Here is a 12164-nt window from a genome sequence, read left to right on the forward strand (position 1 = left end):
GAAATTAACCACCAAGCTTTCAAGGAAATGATATCTGTACTAGTTTTTCTTTGAAAATCATCATTAGATGATTTCAAGATTTTTTTATTATTCACTTTCTTTAGTTTTATATTCAATTTTCTGATGTGTGCATCATATATATCATATATACACATATGTATATATTTAAATATATAAACTGTATATACACATATGTGTGTACATTATATATATGTGTATATATATACTTTTAATAGTAGCTTTATTGAAATATAATTCATATACAATTAATGCTTTTAAAGTATGCAGTTCAGTGGTTTTTATAACAGTCCCAAGGCCTTTTATTTTTTTTTTATACCTTTCATGCTGTGAATTCATAGGGAATGGGTTTCAGCAGTTCAGGCTCTTTTCCATTGGTTTTTACAAAGTTTGCTTCTCTGGGTGAAACAGGCTGGTGCTTTAGTTGAATCCAAGTACCATTGTCTTTGGCTTCCTTCTTTTTCTGATTATTTTCCTTCACATGTTTCAGGAAGCTATCTTGGCTCTTAAGAATGTTTAATACATTCAGTATATATGTTAATTCTCTTGGCAAGATTCTTGCCCTTAACTCGTTTGTTTACAACAATGCCAACAGCATGCTGGGTAATATAATAGACTCTTCCAGTTTTGCCTTGGTAACATTTGTGGGGCATTCCTCTTTGAATAGTGCCCATTCCCTTGAGGTTTACAATATCTCCTCCTTTGTAGGTTTGCATGTATGTGGCCAAAGGAACAACAACATGTTTTCTAAAAGGCCTAGAGAACATATAGCAGATGCTTCTCTTCTTTCCATTTGTGTCCATCATTTTGGTGAATGACTGGAAGATGGCAGTTCCAGCCAAAAGTGTCTTTTTTAATAATAGCCATCCTAGTGAGTGTGAAGTAGTATCTCATTGTGATTTTTATTTGCATTTTCCTAATGAGTAATGATGTTGAGCATTTTTTATGTGCTTATTGGCTCTTCATATACCTTCTTTGGAAAAAAATCTGTTCAAATTCTTCATGCATTTTAAGATTGGGTTATTCGTTTTTTCATTGTTGAGTTATGAGTTCTTTAAATATTCTGGATATAAGTCCCTTGTCAGAGATATAATTTGCAAATATAGTCTCCAATCCTGTGTGTTGCCTTTTCAGTTTCTTTTATTTTTTTGGCTGCCTTGGGTCTTCATTGCTGCGTGTGGGCTTTCTCTAGTTGCGGTGAGCAGGGGCTACTCTTCGTTGTGGTGTGCGGGCTTCTCATTGCGGTGGCTTCTCCTGTCGCGGAGCATGGGGTCTAGGCGCATGGGCTTCAGTAGTTGTGGCGCTTGGGCTCAGTAGTTGTACTGAACCCGTGTCCCCTGCATTGGCAGGCAGATTCTTAACCACTGCGCCACCAGGGAAGTCCCACCTTTTCAGTTTCTTTTTTTTTTTTTAATTTATTTATTTATTTTTGGTTGCGTTGGGTCTTCGTTGCTGCGCGCGGGCTTTCTCTAGTTGCGTCGAGTGGGGGCTACTCTTCATTGCGGTGCACAGGCTGCTCATTGCAGTGGCTTCTCTTGTTGCGGAGCACGGGCTCTAGGCACGTGGGCTTAAGTAGTTGTGGTGCGTGGGCTCAGTAGTTGTGGCTCTCAGGCTCCAGAGCACGGGCTCAGTAGTTGTGGTGCACGGGCTGAGTTGCTCTGCGGCATATGGGATCTTCCTGGACCAGGGCTCGAACCCATGTCCCCTGCATTGGCAGGCAGATTCTTAACCAGTACCCCACCAGGGAAGTCCCTCAGTTTCTGGATGGTGTTTTTTGAAGCACAAAAGTTTACAATTTTTATGAAGTCCAATTTATCTAGTTTTTCTTTTGTCACGTGGGCTTTCAGAATCTAAGAAACCATTGCTTAATTCAAGATTGTGGATATTTACATTTATGTTTTCTTCTAAGAGTTTTATAATTTAAGCTCTTACATTTAGATTTATGATCTATTCTAAATTAATTTTTGAATATGTTGTGAGGTAGGAGTCCAACTTTATTCTTATTTGCACATGAATATCCAATTGTTTCAGCACTATTTGTTGAAAAGACTATTATTTCCCCATGACTTGCCTTGGCACCTTTGTTGAAAATCAACTTACCATGAGTGTAAAGGTTTATCTGGACTCTCAATTATGTTTCATTGATCTGAATTTCTGTCCTTATTCCAGTACCACCCTGAGTTGATTACTGTAGCTTTGTAGTTTTGAAATCATGAAGTGTGAAGTCTCCAATGTTGTTCTTCTTTTTCAAGATCATTTTGGCTATTCTGGGTTGTTTGCATTTCCATATGAATTTTAAGGTCAGCTTGTCAATTGTAAAAAAAAAAAAAAAAAGCTCTGAATATTTTTTTGAGATTGGTGTCTGACTTTTATTATTTTTTAAATTTTTATTGGAGTATAGTTGATTTACAATGTTGTATTAGTTTCTCCTGTACAGCAAAGTAAATCATTTATACATATACATATATCCACTCTTTTTTATGTTTTTTTAGATATTTATTTATCTTTATTATTTTTTTAATTTTTAATTTTTAATTTTATTTTTGGCTGCATTGGGTGTTTGTTGCTGTGCGTGGGCTTTCTCTAGTTGCAGCGAGCGGGGGCTGCTCTGCGTTGCAGTGCGCGGGCCTGTCATTGCGGTGGCTTCTCTTGTTGCGGAGCACGGGCTCTAGGTGCGCGGGCTTCAGTAGTTGGGGCACGCTGTGGCACGCAGGCTCAGTAGTTGTGGCTTGCGGGCTCTACAGCGCAGGCTCAGTAGTTGTGGCGCACGGGCTTAGTTGCTCCACGGCATGTGGGATCTTCCCGGACCAGAGATCAAACCCGTGTCACCTGCATTGGTAGGTGGATTCTTAACCACTGCACCACCAGGGAAGTCCCTTATGTTTATTTTTTAAAATATTTATTTATTTGGCTGCTCTGGGACTTAGTTGTGGCATGCAGGATCATTTACTTGCAGCATGTGGACTCTTAGTTGTGGCATGTGGGATCTAGTTCCCTGACCAGGAATCAAACCCAGGCCCCCTGCATTGGGAGCTCAAAGTCTTAACCACTGGACCACCAGGGAAGTCCCTATCCACTCTTTTTTAGATTCTTTTCCCATATAGATCATTACAGAGTGTTGAGTAGAGTTCCCTGTGCTATACAGTAGGTCCTTATTAGTTATCTATTTTATATATAGTAGTGTGTATATGTCAATCCCAATCCCCCAATTTATCCCTCCCTGCTTTTCTCCCCTGGTAACCATAAGTTTGTCTTCTACATCTGTGACTCTATTTCTGTTTTATAAATAAGTTTGTTTGTATCATTTTTTTAGATTCCACATGTAAGCGATATCATATGATATTTGTCTTTCTGTCTGACTTACTTCACTTAGCATGATAATCTCTAGGTCCATCCATGTTGCTTCAAATGGCATTTTTTTTTTTTATGTCTAAGTAATATTCCATTGTGTATATGTACCACATCTTCTTTATCCATTCATCTGTCGATGGACATTTAGGTTGCTTCCATGTCTAAACAAGCTGTGATGGTCCAGTGATTAGGGCTTGGAGCTTCCACTGCAAGGGGGGCCTGGGTTCGATCCCTGGTTGGGGAACTAAGATCCCACAAGAAGCGTGGTGCAGCCAAAAAAATATAAAATTTAAAAATAAACAAGCTCTGATTTTGATAGAGATTACATTGAGTATGTACATCAGTTTAGGAAGTATTGCCATTTTAATAATGTTTCCCAATTTATAAACATGAGCTATCTTTCCATTTGTTTAGTTCATCTTTAATCTTTCAGTAATATTTTATAGTTTTCAGTGTACATGTTTTGTACTTATTTTAAGTCATGGAGATGTTTCCATGTATACTTGAGAAGAATGTGCATTCTGTTTCAGTTGGGTGAATGTCCCTTAGGTCTAGTTGGTTTATAATATTGTTCAAGTCTTCTCTTTCCTTACTGATCATCTGGTTGTTCTAGTCATCATTGAAAGTGGAGTAGTGAAGTCACCAGTTATTATTGTTGAATTGTCTATGTCTCACTTCAGTTTTATTAGTTTTTACTTCATGTATTTTGGGACTTTGTTGTTAGGTGCATATATATTTATAGTTATGTCTTCCCAACAGACTGATCCTTTTATCATTATAATATATCCTTCTTTGCCTCTAGTAACAATTTTTGTCTTAAAATCTACTTTTTCTGGGCTTCCCTGGTGGCGCAGTGGTTGAGAATCTGCCTGCCAATGCAGGGGACATGGGTTCGAGCCCTGGTCTGGGAAGATCCCACACGCCACGGAGCAACTGGGCCCGTGAGCCACAATTACTGAGCCTGCACGTCTGGAGCCTGTGCTCCGCAACAAGAGAGGCCATGATAGTGAGAGGCCCGCACACCGCGATGAAGAGTGGCCCCCACTTGCCGCAACTAGAGAAAGCCCTCACACAGAAACGAAGACCCAACACAGCCATAAATAAATAAATTAATTAATTAAAAAAAAAAAAAGGTAAAGACTTAAAAACTGGAATATAACACAATTAAAAAAAAAAAATCTACTTTTTCTTGGGCCATGTGGCTTGTGGGATCTTAGTTCCCCAATCAGGGATTGAAGCCGAGCCCTCGGCAATGAAAGTGCAGAGTCCTAACCACTAGACTGTCAGGGAATTCCCTTAAAATCTATTTTGTCTGGTATTAGTATAGCCACTCTAGCTCTCTTTTGAGTACTGTTTTGTATGGTGTATATTTTTCCATTCTTTTCCTTTCAACTTATTTGTGTTTTTAAATCCAGTTTGTCTTTTATAAACAGCATATAGTTGAAACATTTTTTTTATCCATTCTGCAAATTTATGCCTTTTGATTGAAGTGTTTAGTCTGTTTACAATTAAGGTAATTATTGATAACATAGTTCTTACATCTGCCATTTTGTTATTTGTTTTCTGTGTGTTTTATGTCTATTTTATTCCTCCATTACTGCTTTCTTTTTTGTTAAATAGTTATTTTTTGATATATCATTTCAATTCCTTTGTTGTTTCTTTTACTATGTTTCTGAGTTCTTAGTGGTTATGCTAAGGATTAGAGTTAACATCTTTTTTTAAAAAAAGATTTGTTTATTATTATTATTATTTTTTTTGGCTGCATCAGGTCTTAGTTGTGACATGCAGGATCTTCATTGAGGCATGCAGGATCTTCATTGAGGCACATGGGCTTCTCTCTATTTGTGGTACGCAGGCTCCAGGGCGTGTGGGCTCTGTAGTTGTGGCGTGCCGGTTCCAGAGCGCATGGGCTCTGTAGTTTGAGGCACACGGGCTCCCTAATTGAGGCACACGAGCTCAGTAGTTGTGGTGCGTGGGCTTATTTGCCCTGCGGCATGTGGGATCTTAGTTGCCTGACCAGGGATCGAACCCACGTCCCTTGCATTGTAAGGCAGATTCTTTACCACTGGGCCACCAGGGAAGTCCCTAGAGTTAACATATTAATTTTAAAATTACCAAGTTTGGATTAATACCAACTGAATTTCAATAGTATACAAAAATTTTATTCCGTATAGCTTTATTTCCTCCCTTCTCCAAGTGCTATTATTGACATACAGTTACAACTTTATACATCATATACCCATCAACTCAGTTTTATAATCATTGCTTTATGCAGTTGTTTCTTAAATCAGATGCAAGAATAAAAGAGTTACAAACAAAAACACATTCATACTATCATTTATGTTTACCTATGTATTTACCTTTACCATTGCTTTGTACATCATATATTGGCTTATTTTAGGCTCTTATTAAAATTTTTCAAAATATTCAGTTACATCTGCTGTTTCCCTCAGTTGTTTTCCCCTCTCAATAGTTTTTACACTGTAATTATCTAAAGTAAGGTGGTTTAGTGGAAAGACTGAGTTTTGAATCAAGAGTCTTGGCACCTACTAATGGCTTTCAGTCCATTGACTGATTTTGTAATCCAGATTAAGCCATTTAATCACTATCCGGGCTTCGATTTCCTTAACTCAGAAGTGGAAAGAGTAGCATTTGGCCGTATTTGACTGCTGACTTTAAATGTACCACTCTACCAAGTATAGGTCCTACCACAGATGAGAGAAGTTCTCCTGTAATTCTAGTCTAGCAGCTAATGTACAGAAAGAAGGTCAAAACCTTTATAATATTATAGGCTAGTATTCCAACGAGAGAGAGAAAATGACTGAGAATAAATAAAAAATTATGAAAACTGCTTCAGATGATCTGTTGCTGTTTGCAATATGCTTTGTAAAAACAAAAATCCTTCAACTTGTAAATTGCTTGCAAATTGCTTATACTTCTATGAAGAAAATATAAATAAAATAATAATCTTATGAATACTCCCCAATATTGTAAATACCTATTCCTTAGCTAAATTCATTTAAAAAATCCAGTCATAGCCCAGCATAGGGATCAGGAAAACTTGAGTCAGCCAGCTATTTGAAGTGAGTTTGGGGGGAAAAGAAAAGTATATCTGAATCTTAAGAGTATATTTAATATGTTTTCTTAGTCTCCTGTTTCCTGAGGTCTACTCTTCCTATCAGTTTTTTGTTTTGTTTGTTTTTAGGGAAGAAAATAATCATATTCACCTTGGAAGTAAACCAGGGCCAGAATCACCATCATTTAGAGTATAACCCATAAAATCTATTATGGCCATTTTCTTTGCCCCCACTCAAAAAATAGTAAAAATGAGGTTGAAAATAATTCCTTAGGGGCCACAGGTGAAATTCTTCCTCATAAACATTTAATTTGGGATTGAATTTTTAGCAGGGATACCAATTACACCTAGAACAATAAGGTAGTTGTTGGTGATTCATCAAGCAGAAGGTGTTTTGGCCTTTTGCTCCTGTTGGAAACAAGTCCAAGTTGGAAACACCTTCTACACTCAGGTTTTGTCGATGAGGTTCTGACCATGGTAATTTCTGAATATTAATGAAAGAACAAGTCAAAGTAGATGATCTGGTTAGTGTTTCCTGGTATGATTCAGACCTGTTATACAAAGATACTTATTCTAAGGAACTTCCTTTGTCCTTCTCAGTCTTGAGGAAATGTGACTAGATTGACTGGAGTGTAATGTTGCTAACCATTGCATAACTTTCCATATGACTCTACGTTATCAAAGGGAAGCTAGCCTTTGCCTTACTCTATTACACTATTTAAAAGCATACTCTTTGTAACCAAATAAAAAAGAAATATATTTTGCTATTCTTTCACACTCAAAAGAAGCTGTAGGTGGATATCCGTGTTTTTTTAGCTAAAGAACCCCATGTCCTTTCATTAGTGGTCTGGAATCTTGTTAGCAAACAAAATTTGCACGTGGCCTTTGTATTAGCGTTACTGTCACACTGTGTACATATGGGAGATAGAAGACTCTAAAAATAACTAATCTAGCTTCAGTAAATGGACCGAACTGTGTGTGCTGCATATTCCCACAGACTTAACGATCTGGGTAAGATAATATTTATTCTCAGAACAAATCACAATTGAAACCCTTATTCTCCTCTCATTTGGGTTTTTTTTTCCCCTCTCTTTCCCCCTAACCTGAGAATGACTGCAGGGTTTTTTTAAGAGGAGCTTGCAGTCTCAAGAAAAAAAGCACAGAAACGTCTCTTCATAGTGGCTTCTTCAGTCAAATACATTCTGTATTGTAACATTGATAAAATTATGACAGAATTTTAAATAATACGGCAATTGCTTTTCCCCATTTGACTTATTTTAGTCACTGATATAATGTTCCTGCCTCAGAGATTTACTTCTTATCGATGGATTAATAGAAACATATGAAACGTATTGATTTGTTTACCTGTTCAGGTTCTTAAATTCTAAATCTTAAAAATAAGTTTATTTGTAGCTACAACTCATAAGTGTCCAGCTTTTCATTTCTTTCAGAAATAAGGCAGAAGGTGGTTAATATCCTCATCTGCTTCTCATTCGTCCTCATAGGTTCACCCCTGCTCCCCTCTCTCATGTTACACAACATTAGGGAGCCCGGAACATAATGTCAGCATCTTTCTAAAGGCAGTGGGTGATATTTACACACTTAAGCTGCTGGCACTGACAGGGTGACTGGAGTCAAATGTAAACCATGGCATTTATCGTTCCCAGTCAAATATATTGTGTAATGAGTAGCAATGGGCACTGTGTGAAAGGTTGCCTAATAAGCCGCCCTAGTCTTAGGATTAGTCAGCATCTTGCTGTGAGGTGTGTGTGACCAAGATACTGGAGGCTGTTGGAGATGGAAAGGCAGGCTGGCCAATGATAGGAAAAAGGAGGGGCAGCTCAACTCTTGGCAAACAATTGAATCTTAGCACAGTGCATTTGTTTTCTGAGGTGCAGAGGCTGAGAGGCTGCTGAGAAACATCTGAGGGAAAGATGTCGTTTTCTGACTTTTTATTGTTTTTCATGAAAACTTTCCCCTGTATAAAATCTTAGAAGCCAGTGTAATTTCTGGTCATGTTAATTTATAGTGGAACCAAAAAATGCTTTTTGGGGAAATCTTTTTTTTTTTTGTAATAGAAAGTTTAATTATTAAAAACAACATGATCACACTAAAGATAATTAGAAAAAGCAAGGGGGAAAACACTCATAATCCCTTTTACTAAAAATAATCGTGATATCATAGTAGCATACATTTTTATTCTTTGAACTGTTTTACAGAGTTGTAATCATCCAGTTAAAAGATTTTGTCACATAATTTTTGGTAACTTATCATAAGCTTTTTTTTCCCCCATAGTGCTACATAACCATATTTAAAATAACTGAATAATATTCCATTCAGCGTATGGATGAACCAATGTTCACTTTAACCATTCCAATAGGCTGCTTCCATTTTATGCTGTTGTTACTGATATTATAAATAACACTGAAATGACTATAATTTAAAATACAGCTTTTTTTAGTATATTTTTTTAATTTAAGGTGATTTATATCAAATACAAAATTTATATAAAGCATATATGAACCACTTAAAGGTTAATAATAAAATGAACCGCTGAGTATCCACTTCCAACTTAAGAAATAAAACATTGCCTGTAACTTAGAAGCCTACCTGTATGCTTCTCTTTGGTTGCATCCTGTTCTCTTTCTCTCCTACAAAAATAACCACTAGCCCAAGTGTTTTGTTTATGACATTTTTTTTTATATTTTAGATTTTTCCTTAGATTATTTCTAAGAGAATTTAATAATTAATGTAAATGGGGTTACATGTTTATCAGGGCTAGTTTCTGATGTTGGTAGAGCATTGGCTTACATTTCTCCTTCAGAAATTGTCAGGCTTGACACACCCCGGTAGGCAAGGCAGGCCCACAGACCAAAGAAAAATTTGCCTCCTAAGGAGGTGCACCCTGTGACAGCTCCCTGCAGTATGAAGATATTATGGATTAGGACTGAGAACCTTTATCGTAGAGAGAGATGATTCTGGTTTACCCACATAAAGGTTACCCTCCCTCCTCCTAGTCCTTTCTCCATTCCCAGTTATTTTGGTTTTAATTTATTATTTGTATGTTGTTATTTTAATCACTCATTCATTTAAAGCAGTCAGTTCTTTTTGTTCAACATATTGGTGTCTGTCTTCTGGAATAAATGCCAACATGTTTATGTTCAACTTTACCTAACCCCAAGGAATCAGATTGGTCAGATTGATCTTCTCAGTTTTGAAAATGGAGAAACTAAAAAATTTGAAAATAATTGGCCAATAATAGAACCAATAAGGATGATTCGCTTTTAGGTCAATAGGAAAAATCCCAGACCAGTGTTTCTGATCACCTGCATCAGAATCAGTTAAGATATTTAGTAAATTCAGAGATTCCTGGATTCCACTTGAGACCTACCAAATCATAATCTCTAGATTTAGAGGCCAGGAATCTATAGTTTATTAAGCACCCCAGATGACTTTTCAGTACCCCAAAATTGAGAAGTACTACCCTAGATCAGGAGCTGCAACCAAAGAAAAGTGCTTTAGTAAATATTCCCGTATTCTCTAGTGTGTTTCTATTTGTTTAGCACTGAGATGTGGGGTTGGGTGACCACATAGCAGTCCTTTCTGTGGGAACCCATTGTGATGTATTTTGCTGGATGAGAGTGGAAAAACCCAGTTCTTTATTCCACTACTATTAGAAATTTTAATATGAGAGAAAGAAGTCTCGGAATCACCTTAATTATTTATAGCAAATTAGCAGTAGATTTTCATTGACCATGGCCAAGAACAAGAATGAGATACAGGAGGGAAGCAAGTGAAGGCATTTTGCCTGAAGCAAAGACAAGGGTTCAGTTATAGTTTGTGCAAAGCACACCTTGTTTTCTTCTCAGTATTGAGTACCGCTCCTGTCTGTGACCTTGATACTCAAAACTGTTTTGCATGTAACCATTGTCCTGCATAGCACTGGTTCTACAATCATCTTTGAAGCAGAAATCTTTATGGTTTCACCAAGTCTGGAGGCACTTATAAAGAAGAGAAGTGGGGGAAAATAAGTTGTTGAAAGGAAAAACTAAAAGACAAGAGTTGGAGAAATGATATAAAGGTAGATAGAGAAAGTTAAGCGGAGTCAGGAAAGAAGTATCACAAGGAATATGGGAGACACTGCCATTCTTCAAATTCATCCTCAATTAATGTAGCTTGAGATATTGCTAAGCAAAACCCTTCTGAGAATTAAACCTGAGAACCTAGTTAATAAACATTTGCTGTCTGGAACAGTGAAGGAATTCCCTTTAGCTGAAAATCAATTGCTCTATGAAAATGATCATTACTAAAATAGTTACTGCTGGAACTACATGATATTTGACAGAGTTTCTCTGCCTTCTTTCATCTCATTTTTCTATCTATGCTGTCAGAAATTTGCCATATTTAAGAACCCAGCAATGATAATAGGAATATTACACATTTCAATATTTAATATGTTCAGACTCTCTTAAAATTTGAACATAATATTTAACCCAGAGAAAATGAAGTAGAGATGAGCTAATTGGTGCAATGTATGTATGTATGTATGTAAGAATGTCCAATTGTAGAAATAAGAATAATAGTAACAATATGAATAAGGGGGAAGAACCAAACAGTAAACTATATGCATATCTTGCATTTTATGAGGGTTATTAAAATAACACCTTAAATCAGAACATCATATTCAAGATATCTTTTTAATGTTTATTTGGGTGCTTGATGATCTGCACTTTGGTTTAAGTTCTGTCTCTAGAATACAGAAATGTAACAGATTGATCTCAGTAATATTTATGGAGAGTAACTATGAAGACATGATAATATAATGATAAGTAGTAATTTAGGAGTTAAGGAATTTCAGACCAATAACCAGAACATCATTCTAATCTATGAAACACCAGTTAAATTTGGGATAAAGCAAGATTTCCCACTTTATTTAACCTTATAATGGGAATTCTAGACGTGGTTCAAAAACAGAAATCATATGTATACTTAGAAGGGATGATAGATGAATATGAATCTGTTGCCAGGTTGGAGTTATCCTAAACAAAACAAAGAAACAAAAAGCCGACAAAGAACAATAATGGCAAATGAATGAAAATAATAACTTTGACTACATAAAAACGTAAACAAAATATTGAAGAATAACAAAATAAGAAATCAAAGTGAACTACAAATGTGAAAAAAATGTTTAAATCCACTAGTAATTAAAGAAATTCAAATAAAAACAATGAGATATTATTGTTCTACCATCAAATTGCTTGAGGTTTAGAATGATAAAAATATTCAGCACTGGATAAGCACAATGAAATGCGAACTTTTTTCTTCCTTTTGGCCGCACCACATGCGGAATCTTAGTTCCCCCGCCAGGGATCGAACCCACGTCCCCTTTAGTGAAAGCGTGGAGTCTTAACCACTGAACTGCCAGGGCAGTCCCGAAATGCAAACTTTTGAACATCATTTGTGGGAATGCCCTCTTTGATGAGCAATTTGTTTCAAAACCCTTACAAATATACATACCCTTTGATTCAGTCATCCTTCCACTGGCATTTATTCTAAGGAAAAAAAATAAGGGCATCAATAAAGATGAACAGGAATGTTCAGAACAGCTTTTTATACAATATTGAAAAATTGAAACAACCAAAATCAAGAGAATGACTAAGTATGTTATAGTTAATTCATAGGATACAATAATACTAAATGAGCATCAAAGATTATGTTT

At 36.4% G+C, this 12164-nt stretch overlaps 1 pseudogene; it reads right to left on the bottom strand.

Moving 5' to 3' along the window:
- Positions 1–340: 340 nt before the first annotated feature.
- Positions 341–824, bottom strand: LOC133085393 (large ribosomal subunit protein eL21-like; annotated as a pseudogene).
- Positions 825–12164: the final 11340 nt, after the last annotated feature.

This window comes from Eubalaena glacialis, chromosome 2, assembly GCF_028564815.1.
Source record: "Eubalaena glacialis isolate mEubGla1 chromosome 2, mEubGla1.1.hap2.+ XY, whole genome shotgun sequence".
NCBI classification, from domain to species: Eukaryota; Metazoa; Chordata; class Mammalia; order Artiodactyla; family Balaenidae; genus Eubalaena; species Eubalaena glacialis.